Source organism: Carlito syrichta, unplaced genomic scaffold, assembly GCF_000164805.1.
Source record: "Carlito syrichta isolate Samal-C Ts95f unplaced genomic scaffold, Tarsius_syrichta-2.0.1 Scaffold288002, whole genome shotgun sequence".
Taxonomy (NCBI): Eukaryota; Metazoa; Chordata; class Mammalia; order Primates; family Tarsiidae; genus Carlito; species Carlito syrichta.
In genome coordinates this window covers 121,588-130,065 of record NW_007232098.1, presented here as the reverse complement: position 1 = coordinate 130,065, position 8,478 = coordinate 121,588, and positions in this window count along the sequence as shown.

Genomic DNA, 8,478 nt, shown 5'->3' with positions numbered 1-8,478 from the left:
GATCCTTCCGCCTCAGCCTTCCAAGTAGATGGAATTACAGGCATGCGCTACCATGCCCGGCTGATTTTTTTATTTATTGTAGAGATGAGGTCGCTGCCCCGGCGGGTCTCGAACCCGCGGGGGTTCAGGCAGGCTCAGGCAATCCACTCAGCTCAGCCTCCCAAAGGCGCGGGATTACAGGCTGAGCCACCGAGCCCGGCTGGATTATTTTTTAAATGTATTACAACAGGACCCAAACAAATGTTTCCCAGAAAGTGTAGTGTTTCTTCCATTTACAGATTAAACAAAGGACTTCCCGCTCCCATGTCTTAGTGGGTTACACCAGCTTTTTAATGACCCAACTACTTTCTTTTCTCATACCCTGCAGTTTTCTACAAGTTTCTACATAATCTCATTAAGCCCTTTCTAGCCATCCTGAACATGCTGTACCTTCTTTTCAGGCAGCTATGACATGTTAATAATTATTTTTTATATATGATTTTTAAATTTTATTTTGAATATGTGGCATACAATTCAGGATTAGGTGTACAAATGGTCGTCGTACAGGTAAAATTTAGGCCTCCCTTTGGTCCCCACTTTGCTTGGTTTGAGATCAGTTACCCTTATTAATGTGTCCCCACCCCCACCCTGGCAGTATCCCACTACTGCCAATCCCTTTCTTATAGTATTATGGTAAATGTTCAGGGTTCGATTATGAGTAAGAACATGTGGTACTCAGTTCTTTGTTTCTGTAACAAATCATGGAGTATGATAGACTCTAAATCCATCCAAGTTGCTGCAAAGTCCATATGTTTGTCCTTCTTTATGGCAGCGCAATATTCCATTGTGTATATGTACTACAGGTTTTTTTATCTTGTCCAGTTTCAATGGGTAGCACAATTGGTTGAAGTACTAATTATTAAATGGCAAAAATTATCTGAACTGCACCAAGAAAGAGTGCAGTAGAAAGCACAGTAGGATAAAGTCTTTCATATGACAGTCATACAACAAAGAAAAACTCTAAAATAGTTTACAAATGTTGAATTTACTTTGTATTATCATTATTTCACAATTATGTCTAATTCTAAACTCCAAAATGTAAGAGGTACAAGAAGTAAAAGCATCCATAACATGACCAAACTACTAGAAATAGACCAGGTGCAGTGACTCACAGCCTGGTGCTGGTGTAATCCCAGCACTTTAGGAGGCTGAGGCAGAAGGATCGTTTGAACCCAGGAATTCAAGACTAGCCTGGGAAACATAGCAGGACATCAACTCTACAAATAAAAATCAAAAAATTAGCTGGGTTTGGTGGCACATGCCTGTAGTTCCAGCTACTTGGGAGTCTGAGGTGGGAGGATCACCTGAGCCCAGGAGGTAGAGGCTGTGGTGAACCCTGATCATGCCACTGCACTTCAGCCTGGGTGACACAGTGAGACACTGACTTAAAATAAATAATTTAATTTAATACTAGAAATAAATATCATAGGTGGAGAACATTTTCATTTTTTCATTTTTGAGTTGGAGTCTCATTCTGCCACCCAGGCTGGAATGCATGGCACACTCACACCCACTGCAGCCTCGACCTGCTGGGCTCAGGTGATCCTTCTGCCTCAGCCTTCCAAGAAGCTGGAATCACAGGTGTGCACCACCCTGCCCTACTGGTTTTTTAATTTATTGTAGAGAACAGGTATCACCAAGTTGCCCAGGCTGGTCTCAAACCCCTGGGCTCAGGCAATCTTCTTGTCTCTGCCTCCCAAAGTACTGGGATTACAGGCGTGAGCCACCGCACCTGGCTAACATTTCCTTTTTTCTTTTTTGTTGTTGTTGTTTTTATGGTTAAGAAAGGTAGATTTACTAAAGAGAGGATACATTGTGAAGGGCACAATGGGCAGGACAGCAGCAAGAGTGTCTGCTGTCTGCTGCCACACTTCCATTTTTCAAAGCACCTTTACAAACACCATTCTATTTATTCTCAGGACAATCAAATGTGTGAGACTACATCCATTTCACAGTTAATGAAACTGTGTCACAGATCATTTATTTCATCTTGATTTAAATGTATTTATTCAATTTTTTTTAGATATCTGATACATTCGCATCATTCAAACTTCAAAAAGTCCATAAGGTAACAGTGAAAAGCTTCCCTCCTCTTACCCCACCCACCCAGCTTTCCTTCCCAGAAGCAACTGCTGTCTTCGATTCCTATGTGTCCTCTTGGAGATATTGCATGCTCATGCAAGTACAGAGAGCTGCACATGGCTTTCCTCCTTTCTTTCTTTCTTTTTTTTTTTTTTTTTTTGAGTCAGAGTCTCACTCTGTCACTCAGATGCAGCAGCACCCTCACAGCTATCGCTGTCTCAACCTGCTGAGCTCTGGCCATCCTTCCGCCTCAGCCTTCCAAGTAGCTGGAATTACAGGTACGCGCTACCACGCCTGGCTAATTTTTTGTTTATTGTAGAGACAAGGTCCTGCCAAGTTGCCCAGGCTGGTCTCGATCCCGCAGGTTCAGGCAATCGACTTGCCTCGGCCTCTCAAAATGCTGGGATGACAGGCTGAGCCAGGCTTTCCTCCTTCTAACATAAACATCTTCAAATATGTATTGTTCTGAATCTAGCTTTTTTTCTTACTTATAGTGAACTTCCTCTTTTTTATCGTTTCATAGAATGTGATTGTGCAAACATGTAGTTTATTGAAACCATCTTATATTGATAGGTTTTTAGACGGCTTCCAAACTGTTTTTTTGATAAGTAGCCATATACATATTTGTCTGTACATGTGCAAATGTATCTGTTGAATCATGTGTATGTTGTAGAGTCAGGAAATATGTGCATTTAAAAGTTTAAGTATTAGCCGAGCTCGGTGGCTCAGCCTGTAATCCCATGCCTTTGGGAGGCTGAGGTGAGTGGATTGCCTGAGCCCGCGGGTTCGAGACCCGCCTGGGCAGTGAGACCTCATCTCTACAATAAACCAAAAAATCAGCCGGGCATGGTAGCGCATGCCTGTAATCCAGCTACTAGGAAGGCTGAGGCGGAAGGATCGCCAGAGCCCAGCAAGTCGAGGCTGCGGTGGCCGGGAGCGGCCACTGCACTCCAGTCTGGGTGACAGAGTGAGACTCCAATTCAAAAAAAAAAAAAAAAAAATTTAAGTATTGTGAAATTTTCTCCATAAGATTAGAGATTTTAGGTGACTTAGCCAAGACTGCAGATATATATATATATCACAATTATTTCACAATTATGTCCAGTTCTAAACTCAAAAATGTAAGAGGCACAAGAAGCTAAAGCATCCATAACATATATATATATTTTTTTTTTTTTTTTTTTTAATTTTTAATTTTTAATAGAGACAAGATCTCGCTATGTTGCCCAGACTGGTCTCGATCTCCTGGTTTCCAGTGATCCTTCCACCTCAGCCTCTCAGTGCTAGGATTACAGGCAGGAGCTACCACACCCAGCCAGTAGAGATAACTTTTAATGAATTTAAAGTTACACATGTTTACTATCCAGAACAATAAGAAGTGTGAAAAATGGCATAATTAGTTGGGGTAAGTGGCTCACACCTGCAATCCCAACACTTTGGGAGTTGGGAGAGACTGAGGTGGGAGGATCACTTGAGCCCAGGAATTTTAGACCAGCCTGGGCAACATTTTGTAGAGACCTTATCTCTACAAAAAAAAAAATCAAAAAATTAACTGGGTGTGGTATGTGTGCCTATAGTCCCAGCTGCTTAGGAGGCTGAGGAGGGAGGATCACTCGAGCCCAGGAGGTTGAGAATGTGGTGAGCCCTGACTAACATATCTTAAATTATTATTAATAATACATCCATTTGTTTAATATTAAAGGTCATAAGTTGGCCAGGCTCAGCAGCTCAATCTGTATAATCCCAGCACTTTGGGAGACCGAGGCGAGTGGATTGCCTGAGCCTATGGGTTCAAAACCCACCCAGACAACTTGGCAAGAGACCTCATCTCTACAATAAATCAGAAAAAATTAGCTGGGTGTGGTAGTGGGCGCCTATAGTTGCAGCTACTTGGAAGACTGAGGTGGAAGGATTGCCGGAGCCCAGCAGGTTGAGGTTGCAGTGGCCGGGAGCGTGCCACTGCACTCCAGTCTGGGCGACAGAGTGAGACTCCAACTCAAATTTTAAAAAAGGTCATAAGTCATCAACATACTTCCCTGGCAAGTTGTACCCTCACTAAAATGCTTGCTTTGCCTGGTAAGTCACTGTCCGTGGTGCTGACAACTCCCACAAGTGTTGAGCCATGATGGCCTTTCCTATTCCCGGGGCATTAAAGAATCTTATACAAATCCTCCCAGGAATTCTGAACCAGGGGAGAAGAGAAGAAATCAAGGGAAACAAGAGAAGCAGAAGGACAGGGCTACTTAGGGAAGCAGAACACTTCTGAGGTTGGATGCAGAAGGCAGAGGGACTAGTATATGATTGGTACATTTCATGAATCATCATGAATGCTAAAAGATAATTCTTCCCCCTTCATGATGAGGAGAGGGTCGTGTGCACATTGCTTTGTGCTTTCCATTTATTGTATGTTTATATCCCCTTAAGGACTTAAAGAAAAGTGAGGTTATAGAAAAGGACCGTGCAAAGAGTTATGTGGAATTCCTTGAGTAGACAATTATAGAAATAGGATGGATTGCCATCTGCCTGAGTTGCTTTAACTGTAATCCTGCTAAAGGCTGGAAATACACCAGATAACCTCCTGAGACTCTCATGATATTTGAAGTCAGGACTTCAATGGAAACATCCATCCTACTCTTGCTATGTATCTCTGTTTGAGCTTCAGGGCAGCCTGGATTTAAACTAAAGTAACATCACAGGTTATACTGATTATTTTATCTTATCTAAAGTCAGTTGCCCTCAAGTGTTGTTTTAATACTCACAAGAAGTTAATAACTCTCTCAACCTGTCACTTCTTTCCCTGACAGCGTAAAAGTATAACACAGAATGTCAATTCAATAAATTCCATTTATTCCTCAATGCTGCACTGGAACTCGACAGTCTTCCATTCTCGTGATTAAGTTTGAAAGCTATTTATGTTTTTGTACAAAAAGAAAGAGAAACATTTGGATTTATATAAAGTTTAAATTTAAAATGTTAAAAAAACTTTACATTTTTGTACTTGTCTTTCTTTTTCTCTTCAAAAATGGTGGACTTTCCAATTGGAGAGAGACTCCAATTGGAAATACTGGGGACCAGGCCAGAGAGTCCATACATTCTAAAATGGATTTTTCAATATTTGAAATGGCCTCATTGGCAATGCAGTCAGCTTTTCATGCCTGACTGCTATTATAATTATTGCTGCTACTGGGACACATAGGTTTCATTTCAAGCTGTCTGGGCTTGGGGAGCATTTGTCTTTGAGCCATCAAACCAACATCCAGATGGCAGGTCGCTAGACATAGTCTCTAGGGGACCCGTCAGTGTATTTGCCTCCACATGGGGTGAGATTTCCCCCCAAGCCACTGGGAAGGTAGTCTGTTCTCCCAAGGGTTACTTAATTCTGCTATGAGCCCCAACTCCCAGCCCATGGGATATTCTAAGCTTAAGGACTGCCTTCAAGTATTAAATCAACTGTCTCTACTCTAGAGCTATGACTTAGCTCCATCTAAAATCCATTTGAGAAAAAAAAAAGAAAAGGGTATGAAACTTTATTTTATTTTATTTGAGTCAGGGTATCTCTCTATCACCCAGATTGGAGTGCAGAGGCATGATCACAGTTTACTGCAGCCTCAGCCACCCAAGTCACTGTGAGACTACAGGCATGTGCCACCATGCCTGGCTAATTTTTAAATTTTTTGTAGAGACAAGGTCTCTCTATGTTGCCCAGGTTTGTCCTCCGTAAGTGCTTACTGAATTGAGAAAGGAAAATTATATACAAGTATTGCGGATGTTCAGAAAATGCATCCATTTCATTTATGATTGTAATAAACTCTTAATCAATAAACAATTTTTAAAGCGCACAGTATTTTGACAAAATTGTCTATAGAGGATTAAGTTAGCAAACCAGAGGGAAGCCAAAATCAGAGTTAAAACCACTTATATACAAGTATATTCCCAGTGGATGTTGTACAAAGTGAAGATAGATGGTTGTGACTGATGCACCCTGACTCTGGATATTTTTATTCCTAACTAGCTTGATTATTAACTCCGTGACAAGTAGCAGAAGCAATTAAATAGGCCCTTTGAAATAACTAAAGGAACATGAACTCATGATCTCAGGTGGGTTGGGGGAATTCACCACCATTCAGCCCATACAACTCTTTAGAATATCAAAAATAAAATTAAATAAATAAAAAAGCCAGGCATGGTAGCTCATGCCTATAATCTCAGCAGCTTGGGAGGCCAAGGCAGGAGGATTGCTTGAGTCCAGGAGTTTGAGTCCAGCCTGGGCAACATAGTAAGACCTCATCTCTACAAAAAATCAAAAAATTGTTGCCGGGTTCGGTGACTCAGCCTGTAATCCCACGCCTTTGGGAGGCTGAGGTGAGTGGATTGCCTGAGCCCGCGGGTTCGAGACCTGCTTGGGCAGCGAGACCTCATCTGTACAATAAATAAAAAATCAGCCGGGTGTGGTAGCACACGCCTATAATTCCGGCTACTTGGAAGGCTGAGGCGGAAGGATCGCTGTAGCCCAGCAGGTCGAGGTTGCGGTGGTCGGGAGCGGCCACTGCACTCCAGTCTGGGTGACAGAGTGAGACTCCAACTCAAAAAAAAAAAAAAAAAATCAAAAAATTAGCCTAGAATGTGGTGGTGCATGCCTGTTGTACCAGCTACTTGGGAGGCTGAGTAGGGAGGATCACCTGAGACCAGGAGAGCAAGGCTGCAGTGAGCTGTGACTGCTCCACTGCATCCTCCAGCTGGCAGAGTGGGATCCTGACATGAAAGAAAAGAAGGAAGGAAAGGAGGGAGAGAGGGTGGGACAGAGAACATCAACTAACTCTTGGACACATATATATAAACCTCACAACCTGACTGTACTTTCTGATTAATTTTAGTAAGTATCTGTTGATTCTTGTGAATTTTCATTGTAGACCAACCACATCATCTGAATCACCCAGGCCTGCTTCTTTTTGGAGAGCCTTTATTTTGTGTGTACACTGCCCCATTATCCTGATTATCATCACAAGCAAAAAATCTTCAGTGGGTGTTTACTAGGTAACAGACTTGGACGGTTGGCATGGGGATCGAAAGGATCAAAGAAGATGCAATCTTTGCCCTCTCAAAAGGATAGTAATGGGAACGGGCTCCATATATCCATGGAAAACACAACTACTAAGCAAGATGGAACAAGGTTGCGATTACCTTTGCAGACTGAGTCTTCACGTACAGAAACTGCTTTTCTTCTGTCCTAATACATGGACATGCTGCATCACCCCAGATGGGTCACTTGATCACGATTCCCCACTCCTCTTTCCTTTCTCCTTTGTTTTGAACAAATGTCCAAAGTCTAGTCTGTGGTCTGAGTCAATAGTATAATAATATTAGAAGGAAATGGAGCCGGGCATGGTAGCACACTCCTGTAATCCCAGCATTTTGGAAAGCTAAAGTGGGAGGATCAGTTGAACCCAGGAGTTTGAGACTAGCCTGGGCAGCATAGTGAGACTTTATCGCTCAAAAAAAAAAGAGTTTTTTTTAAATTAGCCAGGCACAGTGGGGCATGCACCTAATACCAACTCTGGAGGCTGAGGAGGGAGGATTCCTTGAACCTAGAAGTTCAAGGCTGCAGTGAGTAATGATCACGCCACTACACTCTAGACTGGGTGATAGAGTGAGATCCTGACTTTAAAAAAATTAGTTAGAAAGGAAAAGCAAATCAGAAGAAGCTTTCAGTGGAACAGCAGAGTGAGTGATATCTCTCCTGGTCTCTCTTCCTGGCAGAGCTTTTGTCTTCTCCATAAAGGGGAGGTTACCCAGGCAGCTCAGAAACCTTTCCAGAAGCTAATGGCCAGGCGGAGAATTCCAAAAGAATACAGGACAAACAAACAATGCATTACTTTCTTCTCCAAGAAAAGAGCAAAAGGTTAAGAAAATTAATCAAATAAAATACAAACACAAAATTTGAATTAAGGAGACATTTCTAACCTGACTTTCAGTTGTTTACAGACAATTTTGAAGTAACTTTAATTTAGCTAATCCTTGGCTGGATTACAACACAAAAATGTTTAAGTGATTTATTGAATAGAATGTACAATGCAATCCTTTTTTTTTTGAGTTGGAGTCTCACTCAGTCGCCCAGACTGGAGTGCAGTGGCCGCTCCCGGCCACCGCAGCCTCGACCTGCTGGGATTCGGCGACCCTTCTGCCTCAGCCTTCCAAGTAGCTGGAACGACAGCAGTCTATTTTTGTAAAAAAATAGAAAAAGAAGCCAGGTTCGATGGCTCAGCCTGTAATTCTGCGCCTTTGGGAGGCTGAGGTGAGTGGATTGCCTGAGCCCGCGGGTTTGAGACCCGCCTGGGCAGCGAGACCTCATCTCTACAA